This window comes from Xyrauchen texanus, chromosome 2, assembly GCF_025860055.1.
Source record: "Xyrauchen texanus isolate HMW12.3.18 chromosome 2, RBS_HiC_50CHRs, whole genome shotgun sequence".
Taxonomy (NCBI): domain Eukaryota; kingdom Metazoa; phylum Chordata; class Actinopteri; order Cypriniformes; family Catostomidae; genus Xyrauchen; species Xyrauchen texanus.
Window position 1 is genome coordinate 31485994 of NC_068277.1, and position 16253 is coordinate 31502246.

Sequence of the window (16253 nt, forward strand, 5' to 3'; positions counted from 1 at the left end):
TCTGGCCCTCAGTAATATTTTTTGAAGTGATATGCCAAAAACTCAAGCCTTTTATTTTCTTAGAAAACGCATCAGTGAGAAAGTGCAAAGGAGCACAAAAAGAGAGAGATTTGTGTGTGTGTGTGTTTGTGTGTAGGTATTCCCTACTTTGTGGGGACCAAATGGTCCAAATTTACCCACAAAGAAAAACCTGACATTTTTGATGTTGTGGGGACAATCAGTCAGTCCCCATGAGGAAAAAAGCTTATAAAGTTTACGAAATTATGTTTTTTTGAAAAATGTAAAATAAAATCCGAAAGTTTTCTGTGAGGGTTAGGTTTAGGGGTAGGGTTAGGGTATAGAATATAAAGTATAAAAAACATTTATACTTGTACAGTATAAAAACCATTATGTCTATGGAGAGTCCTCATAAAACATGAAAACCCAACGTGTGTGTGTGTGTGTGTGTGTGTGTGTGTGCGTGCGCGCGTGTGTGTGTGTGTGTGTGTGTGAGAGAGAGAAACTATTATATTGAAGACTGCATTTTTTCAACAGCATGGGTTTGCGCCAGTGAAAGTGATCAGTATTACAATAAACACCAAACAGAACGTAATCCCATACAATCAATTAATCAATACTAATTCAATAAATCTATAAGCTCTCTGTGGCAATGACGACAACTAAAACTGTCTTAGATGGAGCTCAATAAATGTGAAAACTATAAAAGTTAAAAAGGACTGTATAGAAAGCAAACTTGGCATTACAAATGTACCTGTATTGTGGGCCTCAGGTAAAAAGCTGGTGTTGTGGAAAGAGATTTAAAGAGATCTAACCCCATCTGAGCCTGGATGTACAGCAGACTTCCTTGCGGCTACTTTCAGAGCACTCAAGAAAAGGGTTTTGTAGCTCTGCTTGACAGGTCCTGAGGCCTGAACAGACAGATCACAAGGTGGAGGCCACTGACACAGATATCAGTTCTTCCAATCCAACTGTGTCTTGCATCTATTATGCTGTTATAAAATATATCCAGAACACACATCCTATCATCAAAGTATACAATTATTTAAACACAAAATCACCAGCTTCCACACTAACTTACAGTCTGAAGAGCTTAAATCCTCATTTTAAAACAGATTGTTCTGACCTTCAAATTGTTTTGGACGAGCCAAGTTCAAACCGTTGTAATCACTATAAACACACACCTGTAACTAGAGGTAGACAGATATATCAGTTTTATCGATTAATTGCTGCCGATAGTTGCTTTTTGGATCTTCATTTTTCTGGTTATATTAGGATTTTGGTTGAAAAAAAAAAACTGCATCTGAGATTGTATTAATTTGGGACTCTTTGTCTTTGCCCACCATAGTTTAGATAGAATAAGACATGTTTTACTTTCTATAAATAGATTATAATAACTATCTGCAGATTAATCTATTATCTGCCTTTCCCACCACCTTAGTTTACGTATCTGCAAAAACCATCATCGGTCGATCTCTACCTGTGACCACACATTCCATAGCAATGTGTCAAGTTTCTATGCTTCTTGGTATCGCAGAGTCCTACAGTTAGGATAATGAACTCTATTACATAGCAGAATCTGATTAATAATATTGATTATTTATTCCTTTTTTTTTATTAATAAAACATTTACTTATTAATTTACAAGATGTGTTTTACATATTGCTGTTGCCACCGTTTTATAAAAGCAAAACAAAACAGTGATTTTGACATGGGTACAGGAGTTTTAGGCAATCCGCTTTACGTTTGTGCCTTAGAAGGTGCGGTGAAGGTGCCCACTACCCTTGGTAAAATGCATGGCCTCTCATGCAGTGGTGTAGCCAGAAAATAGAAAGTTACTTTTGGTGTGGGCCTCGTTTAAAATGGCTGGGCAAATGTTTCGCAGCTCATAAATAGCAGCATATGTTTGCTCGAAAGCACATAACTACTCAACATAAAACATGAAAAAAGGCAAGAATAATATCAATTAAAAAAACACAATGCATTATATGCATCTTAATTTTTACCAACAGTGAACTGGTTGAAAGATTACCATAAGAAAGAAACTTAGAGATTGGAGAGTCAACGCCATGCGAAGATCGGATGTGTGAACAGCGAGCTCTGTGCACTTTGCTAGTTTTAATACTTTTTATGACATAAACCAGTGAGATTCGATAACTGTTCTAGGAGGACATTATGTCAAAGAATTCAAACTCCTTGGGCTCTGGAGACATTAAAAGACACTTATGTGCTCAAGCTGACCACAAGCCTGGGACCCTCAACAGGCCCGGTCTGAACTCTCAACAACAGTCACTGACCAAAATGGCCTGAAGGTCCCTGACACGTCTGACTAATTCCAAAGGGAGAAGCAGCATAGTCTTCAAAGTGAGAATGTGTAAGCTTACTGCCTCTAGTGGCTCAAACAAGGAATCTGTAAGTGCATTTAACACTAGTGGTAAGTCCCAGACCAAGACAGTAGCGGGGCGAGAGGGTCATAGCTGTCTCTCACTACACAAAATGTTGCTGACCTGAGTGCGTCTGCCTACAGACAAGCCCTCAAAGAAATCATGAGTGGCCACTATGGCAGCAATGTAAACTTTGAGAATGCTTTCGGAGAAAGCAGAGTATAATCTGTACAAAGCAATGTGTTGGGTCCTCAGTCTGGTAGGAACACCAGTTAGAAAAAAGTGACAATTTTAAGGCATACAGCCGCCTCGTTTGAGGGGCCCTGGTCTGTAGTATGGTGTCTTGCACTGGTGGCGACAACCTTATGATGTCAGATGAGCCCCATTCATGGGCCAGACATGCAGTCTCCATAGCTCTGGCTGAGGATGCCAGATCATGCCTTGAGCTTGCAAAAGCAGCTCTGCCCCTTCTGGGAACCAGTGGCTGTTGGGCCATTTTGGACCATCACTTTATTTTTTACTTCCCGTATCTTGCACAATACTTGAGGTTGCAAGCGAATTGGGTACAATGCATTTTTTTGTTCGCTGGCCATCTGTGAGCAAAGGCATCCAAGCCTAGGGCAGCATGTGTTATTCAGAACCAGAGGCAATAATGCGTGGTCTCCAGATCCACCTCGGCTTCCCCGAATATCTCCCAAATAATTTTGGACTGACTGAGAATATATTCCCCCCTCCTGGCATGTTGACGCAGGAATAAATCTTCTCTGCAGTTCAGCTGGCTGGGGACATACATCGCACATATTGATAGGAGATAGGATATATATATGCAGTATGTTTGAATTCACATATATTTGGTAAATAATCAGTGAAAACCAACAAAGGCAGAATACCAAATGTCATTTGGGGGCGGCTGTGGCTCAGTTGGTGGACACTCCACATGCCAAAGTGTCCTTGGGCAAGACACTGAACCCCAAGTTGCTCCCAATGGCAGGCTAGCACCTTGCATGGCAGCTCTGCCGCCATTGGTGTATGAATGGGTGAATGTGTCATAGTGTAAAGCGCTTTGAATACCGTTAAGATTAAAAAGGCGCTATATAAGTGCAGACCATTTACCATTTACATTTAAACGTTTCACAGTTTGTCATTCGTTGTGAATTATTATTTAGCATTTCACACTCGTCACTGCTTTTGCTCAGCCTCTCGTCCAGCTGTTTTATTTTTGACACTAGTCTAAGCCCATTTCACAGTACACCTTGCAGAAGCCAATTTTTGCACAAATTGCTGTGCTAGCAATTATGCTGAAACAGAATACTGCCAACACTGAGAAACAGTCAGAAGAAATTAGCAAAGCAGGAAGACAACAGGCCAATACAACATTGTCATGTCACTGTGGACGGTCACTTTGCTCATCAGTAGCTGGGAACACTATCATGGGATGTCAGGCAACAATCTCTGGCTGTTGTTTTTCTCTGAAATGGCAGTGCTTAGCTTTAGTGCTAAAATCATATACACTGAAAGGAAGTGGGTTTGTAAGGCCTAAGGAACTATAAGAAAATTGTTAAGGTAGAAAACATTCATGTAGAAATCTGAGCACAATAAACATTCATTGAATGTTTATTTGTGAACCTTTTTGTAATCAAAACTACTGTTAAAGCAGAAGTGTATAATGTATGTGCCACTAAACAAAATTGCAAAAATATTATTGTTTTCAATAAGCTTTCCCAAAGACTCATATTGTTTGAACATTAAGATAGTACCACCTCACTCTTCAGTCAATGGCTGTGTCTCGTTTTGTAGGCTGCGTGCTCCAGATGTTGCATTAGTCAGCCACATACATCATCGAGGCTATCTAATTTCAGTAAAGCAAGTAGGACACTCCAAATGCAGCCTTCAAATGCAAATATATTTCACAGGAATTTGGAGGATGTAAGAGACATATAATTTTTTGGCACTCACAATCCTCAATTCTTTACATCAACAGAAACAAACATATTTTGTCTGGAAATAAAATGGTGCCAATTTGCCTGAAAATATGATGCTTAAAACCAAGTAATGTTATTTCCCAAGTTGAAGGAGCTCAGTCGATGGGTGTAATTTACACTCACCGACTACTTTATTAGGTACATCTGTACACCAACATATTCATGCGATTATCTAATCAGTCAATCGTGTGGCAGCAGTGAATACACAAAATCATGCAGATACGGTTATGTTCACATCAATCATTAGATTGCGAGGAGAATGTAATCTCAGTGATTTTGACTGTGGCATGACTTTTGGTGCCAGACATCTGGTTTGAGTATTTCTGTAGTTGCTGATCTCCTGGGATTTTCACACACAACAGTCTCTAGAGTTTACTCAGAATGGTGCCGAAACAAAAAAACATCCATTGAGCGGCAGTTCTGTGGAGGGAAATGCCTTGATGAGAGAGGTCAACAAAGAATGGCCAGACTGGTTCAAGCTGATGGAACGCTATGGTTACTCAGATAACCACTCTGTACAATTGTAGTGAGCAGAATATAATCTCATTATGCACAACACATCAAATCTTGAAGGGAATGGGCTACAACAACAAAAGACCATGTCGGGTTCCACTTCTGTCAGCCAAGAACAGAAAGCTGAGGCTGCAGTGGTCTTCTGTTGTTGTAGCCCATCCAACTCAAGGTACAGTATGCTTACCCCTCTGTCAAGCTCCTGAAGTTTGCAGACAACACCACGGTCATCAGCCTCATCCGCGATGGTGACGAGTCTGCATACAGATGGGAGGATGAACAGCTGGCTGTCTGGTGCGTTCACAACATTCTTGAGCTGAACACGCTCAAAACAGTGGAGATCGACCCCCTCACCATCCTGAACAACACTGTGGCAGTAGTCTTTCAGGTTCCTGGGCTCTACCATCTCTAAGGCCCTGAAGTGGGACACCCACATAGACTCCATTGTGAAGAAGGCTCAGTATAGGTTTGTAACAGTTTTCCCAAGGAGGACACGTGAAGCAGAGCACTTAACTTCCAAGGTAAGGCTTTTAATGGCCACAGCAATATTTACAAGTCGTACTTTGCACCACAAATGTACATTTGCAATTGATATGAGGCTTTTCTCAGTCTTCTATGCCCGCCAACACTGGACTGACGTGTGTCACTCTCTCTCCCGAGGCTCTGTGGCTGCTGCCTTTTTATGCCACTCCCCCATGCTTACTGAAATTAGACATAGGTGTTAGACATAATTTAGCTCAGGTGTAAGCGCCCTTACCGCTTTTCTCTCCCGGACGGGCGCTTGACCACGCCCCCGCTGCCACAAGGTTGTACTTCCTTTGCCAGCTAAGGAAGTTCAACCTGCCACATGAGCTGCTGACACAGTTCTACTCGGCCGTAATTTAGAGTATGTCCTGTGTAAATCTATATCTGTCTGATTTGGTTCAGCCAACAAATCAGACAGAAAGAAATTACAACAGACAGTCAGGGCTGGTGAGAGCATTATTGGTGCCCCCCTGCCCACCCTCTAAAACAGACCTCTTATTCAACACAGATTAGACACATCGTGGTATTACCTGATGTGCATTGGATATTTGCCTGGATTAATCCGGCCAATAGACCTCTAGTAATGGTTTGACTGGCAGGTCATGTAGGCAATAGTGTGAGGTTTCCATGGTTACATGGGCTGGTCTTTCTCAGTTTAGAAAGCGGCATCAACCACATGATCATTTGGAACGATCCAAAGGAGGGGCTCTGACATCCAAGCTGCCTGGAGGCATATCATCTCCACTGCTGCTGTGTGTGCATGATCGATTGGACCTGAAATAAAATGTTTCACTCCTTTTTTCCATGGATCTATGCAAACATATGATGCTTTGGATAAACTAATGTATTTGGTAGAAGTTCCACGCAGTTTTGATGAGAAATACTCGATGTACAGTATGTGTGGAAGCGGATGATTTGCCTGGGTACACAGAGCAGCTAACGGGCTAAAGGCTATTACACACCGGCACTCATCTAAGAGTTTTATTACTTTATTGCATCATCTAGTGACGTAAACCAACTATTGTATAATTTATATAATGTTGTGCAATAAAATTTTGTCTCTTCACATGTGGTTTGTGAGGTGTTTCTAACATTAGTGTTGTTAAGATCCCAAACTTTATATTAGGGGTGGGCAAAATGACCAAAATCTTATATCACAATACAAGTAATTTTAAAAATCAATACATTTGTATAAGTTATTAAGCCGTATTGGATATTATGTCATAATTTGTAATTTTAAGTATTTCAGTCAGTGAATTATATGATAAATATAATTTTATATATATATATATATATATATATATATATATATATATATATATATATATAATGAAACTCTTATATAATTTTCTCTTTATTTGCAAGTTCACAAACAAAGTAAAAAAACACTACATTTCAGACTGATGATGTGCTCTAATCTTTTTTATAATTATTATTATTCATATTATTATTATTATTAATTTTCCTCAAGAAACTTAAGATCTCAAAGAAATGCAACAAGGAAAATAACATGTAAATTTAAAAAAATATCCATAATTAAACACTTAGTTAGGCTCTTTGTATATTTAGTCATATAAAGAAATTATAAAATATCTGAAGGAAAATACAGGATGGATGGTTTGTTTCCTGATATCAAACATCATTCAGTCACATGACATTGAGAGAAACCAGAATGAGTAGCAGGTTTGATCTGCACTTATTCTGTCACAGGAGCACAAACGAAGGGACTGAGATGACGTCGATACTCACGCGCACTTGTGTGTTTCATATTGTGCATCTGTGCAACATGCACAAAATGCAGGTGTGTATGTTTGGATGGGAGGCATGTTTGAAGAGCAGGATGAATTTATCATGTCTACCGGTATTTATCACCCACCCATACTTTATATCGTACTGTCCCACCTTTATAGCTTTTTATGAAAAAAATCAGGAAATGGATAAGCGGCCTTGGTTATTTCGTGTTTTTATGCCAAATCCTGCCGAGTTTACTCAGTGCTGATGTGCTCGTTTGGGAAACATTCACAAATGGAGCATGGCTTATTTGACATACCTCTATTGGATATTTCTGATACTGTCAAATACTGAACAAATTGCCCCCAAAAGTCATTTTTTTTATATATCGACCTAAAATTTGGAACAGAACTGGGGTAGACATATGGCTTTGATTTTCTTCTGATTTTACATTTCAGTTATGTTTTGTATATTATATTTATATAAAATTAAAAGTTTGTGCAGTACATTTTCATTACAATAAACTTATTTATTTTGAAAACTGCTTTCACTTGCACAATAAACTGCCAAGTGTCTTCTTTAAAAAGAGACCAGGCTTAGGTCTGTACTCCCTAGCATTCATGAGTTGCAAATATTTAAGTTTGGAAAGGTAATTTTTTATTTACTGAACAGGTTGGCGGCACTACAGACCCTAATATTAATAATTCTTAGAAGAACAATTGGGCCTCTGCCCTTTCAGAGCTTGGACACTAATAATAATAATCCTTAGAAGAACAAAATGGCCTAAGAAATGCTTTCACATATCTTGTTTGTTTAGAATTTTCATTTGATATATGTTAGGATCAATTATTGGAATGCATTTATGCTTCTAAAAAGTGTGCAAACATGTCTTTTACAAGAATTGTATTAAATATATTTCTGATGTTATATCTGCTCTGTAGAAATCTGAATTAATCTCCTCATTTTGCAACAGGCTGCTGAGGGCAGTAAAATCAATAAGAAATTCTTATTTCCAAATACCTCTTCATTGAAAGTACTGAAAGAATCGTTAAGATCAGTCGTACTAGAATCGTTAATCAGAATCGTTATAAATTCCTTACAATTTGCGTCCCTAGATGGCTGGCTCAGACAAGTTGTGAGTTTTGAGTTATGTTTCGAAAGTGCCTCAGAATCACATTTAGTACTTTCAGACTAACACATTAAATTGTCTTTTCAAAAAAATGCTAGTCCGACTGAAATCATACTAAAAGACCTATTTAATGTGATTGTAGCTTGGCTTCGTCCATCATGTATACATGTTAAAACCAAACACAATTGGGCTCATAATAGTGTGTATGCTCTGAAGATCGAGGTGATGCGTTACATAAATAAATGGATGAATGAAAAACGAGGGATGCTGAACTTTTTAAAAAGAGAAGGTAAAAAGCTAGAAGTGACCTTTATTCAAAGCCCCAAACACAAATTAAGCAACCCAATAAGAGCTATCACAGGACACTTGCAGGAACTTCACTTCCTTAGCTGACATCCTTCCTTCAAATATTCCATTACATATTGGGTCATGTATGCTTGGACAGTCAGATGAAGACTGTAGCTCGATTGTAACTTTGCATGTAAACATTCTTACTGTTTACACTTGGGGAAATCTTTTTACAAATTGTTTACATACAGTCTCTCTGCATATTAAACTGGGATAGAAGAAAATATTTTAACTGGAAAAAATTACATCAGCTTTAACTAGTTTGGATTTGACAGTCTATACCTATACTTTTTAACACAATGCATGTGTAAAGAGAAATTGTGACACAACAAAGGTGTGAGTTTTAGTTTTGGGTGTGGCATGTCTGGCTTCCTTATGCAGGACAGATGGCATGTCTGAGCCTTGATGCTCCTCTTCTCTGCAGCATACAGGAGCAGACTGTTAACTTACACAGGGAGCCAGAGACTGCAAATGAGAAAGTCTGTCCATTCAACAAATGATCGCCAAATCTCAAGCCTTAATCCAATTTGTAAAAGGACTTTATCCTTAATGGAGAAAACGTATACGGCACTTATACCTATGTGCAGCTTTCATAGGATTAGAAATCACAGCATACACATAATAAAGAGTATATTCCACCAAAGAGAAGATTTCATCAATAACTTAAAATAGGAATGTAGTTACTGTAATAAACAGTATCACACGTTTTTGAGACTGCAATACAAAAAGTGAGCCATAGTTTCACAGCAATGAGCAAGAAGAGTTTGCATTTTAATGTGTTATTAATTCTTGGAATCAATAGTGTCATGCCAATTCAGACTGAGGGGGCAAGTAACCCCTTAGATTTTTGAGCCAAGAGGATTTTGAATGGATTATTTGAACTTCCAAAAACATATTTGTACCTTCTATAATTAAATTAAATGATTATTGCATATAAAAATGAATGGCTGTGTCAAAAATATGTATTCACATGTCTAAATTCTGTCAGTCCAAGTTCAGTGGAGTCATACAGTATGTTCCGCTATACATGGTGTCCAGTTGCTGCTTCGGAGATCACGTGACGGGGAAGGTTGAACACCAAGGGAAAGTGCACTGTTATGGTAATAAAACAAATTCATTGCATCAACTTTAGTGCAGTTAACATTTGCCAACTATTTTTGATCTCTGTGGAGGAGTCAATTTTTTTATAGTCTAATATATATTATATTTATGTTTTTGTTTGATCGGTTGCAGTCAATTTTCTTTGCTGAAATGCATTTTACAGAATGTTATACTCTTTTCTTCATGTTTAAAGAAAGCAATGGCTTATTAACTTTTTTCAGTGTGAATCCTGTCCTTTCCAGTCATTATTAAAACTTTATTAAAGTATCATTAAAGTAATGAAAGGCGGTATTACATGGTTCCTCTGTAGCCAGCAGTTCCGTATTTTCAATTGGAGAAAGGCAGCAGGCAGCAGAATGGATCGCAGCAGCAGCGCTTGTGTTCAGGAGACATCATCCACTTTGTTTTACAGCACACAATGTGCAAGATTTTTACAAAAATATCATCAATGCTGCTGTGTTTCACTGACCATCTCAAATAGATAACTTTAATCAGCTGGCAATTAGCATTAATTTATTCATTTCCCTCAAGCACAGTCTGATCCGATCGATCGCTCCATATTTCCTGTAGAGTACAATGTATGCAATCACTAAAAAGAATAGTGAACATGTGAGCAATTTCACATTTTGAGTTCTATTCGTGATTAAACTTTCTTATGGAGAAGTAACTCACTCTTGGAGAAATACATATCATGATGCCCCTGATTGGAATAATGGCTTCATAAAAGCTACAGTTCTGTCACACATTTTTACCTAAATTAAATTAATGGACAGTAGTGATGGACTATACTTTCAGATGAGGTTTTGTATGAAAATATATGAGTATGTACTGCCATATTGTGTATAATTCATCTGAAAAACACATTTGATTTCTTTATTAGGTTTACTATTGATCACAAAATAGCAAGTTGCTATTAAAACTGCTTGTGCAGCTTCAATGTCTTATCACTGGCAGGTGAAGTTGATATACGGAATCAGAAATGACAGGCTGTTAGTCTTTATGGAATTTTGCGGGACTCTTGGCATTGCTAAACTAAGAAATATGCAGGTTGGGATGGAAGTAATTTTGCAAAGTGCATTTACATCTGTGCTGAAGCTCTCTTAATAATGAAAATTATTCTGCCAGCAGAGAGCTGCTCTTTCAGTAGAAAAAACTTTGCATGCTAGAATCAGAGAGAATGGATTCACCAATTAACCTACTCTCAAAAAACACCAGAGGAGCACAGATATGGTGCACCTATCTTAAAATACAGCAGTGGTTAATTTTGTTGGGGTGTGTGTTTCATTTGTGTACACACGTGTTTGTCTCTTGCAGGCAAGCTGCCACTATTGAGCATTGTTCTTGAGCACTTGCCAGATGGCAGTAATTCTAACTGGATCTCATGTTTATATTGCATGTGTTGTAGAGTTGGCATAAGGACACCTCAAGCTGCTTCAGAAAGCTCACCCAATTAAGCATACAGCAATCACTCTGTATTCTCATGCATGCTAAAAACACTTTAAAAATCACATTCCATGTTTAATTTCACTTAGAAGCGTTCCCATTTTCTTGTTGAATGTGTCAAACATGTCTTAATTTCACAAAGTGCATTGTTTACCCTGTGTCATTTAATTGACACATAAACAAAGCGCTGAGTCACCATCTAGTGCAGTCTGTCTCAGTGGTGACCATAATAATCACCCCACCCAAATCGTCCTCATGCAGCCTACCCCCTGCATCTCTTAATGTGTGTCATCATTCGTTCTTCCTCTCTCCGCATCCCCACCTTAATCCCCATCTCACCATCTGTTGGTTCTGCTTATCATCACACTCTGATCTTTAACAACACAGAGAGGTTAGAGGAAGCAAAACAATGTCGCTCCCTAGGGGGATGCTGTTTCAGTCAATGCAGTAACCATGTTATACCAAATCATGAGTACTTTTTAAGAGTAGGATAACATGTGGTGTCTTGATAGATAGATAGATAGATAGATAGATAGATAGATAGATAGATAGATAGATAGATAGATAGATAGATAGATAGATAGATAGATAGATAGATAGATAGATAGATAGATAGATAGATAGAGCTAAATCAATAGCAAAGACTTTAGTAAAAGTGTGTATTTTTAATATTTAGCACAAACAAATAATTCTGCAGATTATTGGTATTACTCAGTCAATTGTTTAAAAAAAAAAAGGTGGATTGCTTAAAGTGATGATTTGCACCAGGAAGAATACCTGTGATCAAAATTATAATCATAACTGCTAACAAGAAAGTCATACTTGTCTTTGTTTTACTAATACAGAGAATGTAGAAAAATTGTCTGTTTAAATAAAGAGTTAGAAATATTTGACATTGTAGGTTGGTTTTGGGTGAACAGTATGTCCCAATGACTTATCAAAGGGACACACTCACAAGCAATATATAAGGATGAAGAGTTTATTTTATTAAGAGTGCAGAAGGACGGGATAGGGAGGATCCTTTATGCACGACTGGGCTGAGCGAGGCTGCACTTGACTGTGTTTCTCTCAACACAGGATCAGATAACTTCCTCCTTTATTATTTTCTACCTCTTTATTGGCTAATACTGATATTCCTCTCAAGGACATCTCTAAGTGCAAGGAAAATCTGCCACAGTTCACATCCTTGTGTGACACCCTTTACACTCTCTGCACACAAATGAAGAATTAAAATCTTTAAATGGAACCAAATAGTTAAATTAGACTTAACCAAAGTGTCTTGGCAGAGCATTAATGCTAGCTGTGCTGTTGTTCTCAAGTCCTAAATTTAAAGGCACATCTGACCGGCTCGCTAATTACTCTGCGTGCTGGAGTATTCATATTGACTGAACTTTACTGACTAAACAATGCAAACAAATTAGCTGTTCGCCTCAAGATAGGTGGAGTTCCAGGTGACACCTACTGATGTCATGGACCAATAGCATTAAGAAGGTGTTTAGCAGCTGGCCGGTAAGAATTTTTCCTGAACGTTCGCCTAGGTGAGCCCAAATAATGAAAATCTTTTAGATTTTTACTGTAGATTTATAAATGGTATCACTTTTATATGCTTCTCCGCAGTTCTGTGTAAAGAAGTAGTTTCAGTCAATACATTTCACCCATGTTATTGAATCTTCAACAAATACCACACCAAAATGTATTTTACGCAAGTAAACGAATGCAGACGTGAGCGCTTGGTCAAAGCGTTGCCACCGCGCGTTTGGTTGAACATCCACTCTTCAAGCGCAGTGCTCACTATACGAGTTTGTCCCATAAAACCGGATGTGTTATTATTTAGGAAAGTTGCTATAAATATAATGACTTTAATTTGCTCAGCAATATTTCTTCAAACTAATGTTCCACAATGACATTAACTTGAAAGAGAAAACACCATAGATAGAGCATCCTGAAGACAATTTACACTAATGTCTGCTATAGCACCTTTTAAGGCAATGCTGAGAATGCATCGTGGACTTGCGTTGTGTTATGAATTGCTGCCTGACACGTTTGAATATGCAGCAGCACACAAAATTGAGCTTGTGTAGCTAGAAGCGGCTTGAGACATCTTAAAGGGATAGTTCACCCAAAAATGAAAATTCTCTCAATTTTTCACACTCATGCCATCCCAGATGTGGATGTCTTTCTTTCTTTCTTGTGGAACACAAGCAAAAAAATTTAGAAGAATATCTCTGCTCAGAAGGTCCAGTGAATGGTGACCAAATCTTTAAAGCTCCAAAAATCACATAAAAATAATCATTTTGTCAAACTGAGCCGTTGGATTAGCCACTGTTTAGAGTTGTCACTGAGACCGGTGAGATATCTCAGGACAGTTATTTCATTAATATCTTTCAGGGAAATAGTAAAATAATTTCCATACCTTTCCGTTGAAAAAATTGCTTACAGCACCTATAAATCTCTGTCTTTAGTAGCGATATGATAAGTGTGGGTGAGAAACAGATAAATATTTAGGTCCTTTTTTACTATCAAATATTTATCCTTTTCACACCCAAAGCAACTACTTTGCTTCAGAAGACATATTTCACCTCTGGATTACTTTTATGATGCCTTTATGTGGTTTTTAGAGCTTCAAAGGTGTGATAACCATTACTTGCTTTGAATGGACCTACAGAGCTGAGATATTCTTCTAAAAATCTGCTTTTGTCTTCAGCAGAAGAAAGAAAGTCATACTCAACTGGGATGGCATGATGGTCAGTAAATTATGAGAATACATTTCATTTTGGGGTGAACTATACACATACAAACACACCTTGGTTCTATGAGCAAGACTTGCATCTGCAGTTTAAAATAATGCTAAATCATTTTTCCCTTTTTCACAGTTAGGCCATTTACAATAAGATACAAATGTTATGTCACAGATACCATAAAGTAGATGTAATGCAGTTCATGGTCTTTAAAAAGAATGTGTGTAAAATGTCAAAAAAATGTGTGTCTGTTAATCACAGCTGCATCTGCACTGTCTGGGTGAGGGAAAATACAGCCAAAAAAGACAGACAATAGCACACAGAGGGCACCCCTGTAGACACCCTCCAGTACAGTAGTAATGAGTCTTTTCTCCCTCCCCTGAGTTCTGTCCCCCTAGCATCTAACAATTGGCATTTGGTAGAATAGAATGTTATCATTTGAAGCTTGGCCGCAATATCGGGTACATTTTATTTTGCTCTCATTATATCTCTTTTGGCATTGGGTAAATGTTGTCATTTCTATAGCAGATAACTACATTTATGGATATGCTTTTTACACTGAAACTCATCTCCAAAGTCACCAGCATTCATTCTTACTGCTCGATCTCCGAAAGGACAGCATGCTAAACCAACATGGCTCTCTCCCTGCTGCATTTCACTCGCAGCTGAAGCCAGAGCTGCAAAAACCGCCAGCTGGTCTCCAGGCTCTGAGTTATTTAACTCTCACTAAGACAGAATGGCATCGGAACTGACTCCCTCTACTCAACTGGGAGCAGGAGGTTAGCCTTGAACACTCTAATGCCCAACAAAGACTAACTGCTTGGCATGATGAGAGCCCAACAGCAGTGTAATTGATGGCAAACTGTGGCCCTCTTGTCCCATTCTGAGGACAGAAGAGGCTTGCTTTCCATCTTTAAAGCTGCTGGAGTTTTAGTAGCTTTGTATGTAATGATTTGTTAAATAAATAATGTTCAAAAGCAGAGTTAGGTTGGGGAGATCTAGTGTTTGGATGCTGTAATGGAGTGATCAATTGCGCAGAGTGTACTATGAATGATAAATGAATGATAACTACATATGGTTAGCCTTGTATTATGGAATTCTATTTCATCCCAGCACAGTTATAAGATAAAAGCTGTGCACTAAGTAATCCAAAAAAGGAATCCAAAATATATATAGCAGCAGAACAAACTGCAGGCAAAAAAAGTCAATAAGCAGTGTATTCTCTTGAGTCACTTTACTCTGCAGCAAAAAGAACACACACACACACATGCAGAACAGTAAACACACTTACACACTCAATACAAAAATGTATTTGTCTCAAACAGTCTGCTAAATTTGCACCGACACCAGCCTAGACAATATTATACATGCTTCAGTGAACACACACACACACGTCCCCCTGCAGGTCCACCTCTAGAACTTTTACCTATATATAGACATCTTAATAGAGATCTAGATCATACTAATTCTGCTTCAGGCTTAACACATATACCAGTGCACCTACACAAATATGTTACTTTTAATTGTCTAGTTCAACACTGGCTTAAGCCTTTGTTCGTGTTTACAAGTACAATGCCTGTAGGTATACACTCAAACACATATTACTCTATGATGTGTGGTGTAATTCCAAAAAAAGATTCTGTCGACAGTATTTGCTTCAATGTCTGCAACAACCACATAACCCAGGCTACACAATATTTGAGAAACACATGGTGAACAGAGCAAATCTGAATGGAAGGCCAAGGAGGGATGTCTTGCTAAAGTAAAATAAACCTCATCTGTCTGCATTGAGGTTGTCAAGAGCCAGCCAAATATCTCATTTAATCATTCAAGATAATTAGAAGGAGAGATTGAGAACAGACGTTTGTTTTATTATAGGCCTAAGAATGCTCCAGATGACCATGGTCTTTTTAACGTTCTCCTGTTTCTTTCTAAAAATATAAATTATAATTATATGAGAGTGTAAATGATTGCCAGACACTCACTCCGGTTTAATGTAGGGTTAATTTAGGATGGCATTCCAAAAAGATGCTTAATAAATCAGCAGTAAGAGTGTTGGACGTTTTCTTCACTCCGTTTAACATGTAAACAAGATCAAACATCAGCATGATGAACATGATTACATGGCCCACATTTAGAGCCATTCTGCCTAAAGATTTCATAAAACATTAATACCGAAACACTGATATTTAAGCATAGACATGGGAAGATGCTTTATGCAGACTGATCTCACAGTGAAATTGGAAATAGTAGGTTGACTTTTATTTAGCTAAATTCAGCCTGTGCTTACCTAAATTTGAAATATTGCCCCCTGTGCCCAAAGCATTATGTGTTGTTGGGTGTATGGGCACATGTGAGCTCCATT

General features: G+C 38.1%; 1 protein-coding gene across 1 annotated transcript in view; it reads left to right on the top strand.

Annotated features, from left to right (window-relative positions):
• LOC127652718 (coronin-2B-like) overlaps positions 1–16253 on the top strand; it is a 71978-nt gene that overhangs the window by 24346 nt on the left and 31379 nt on the right. The window lies entirely within an intron of this gene.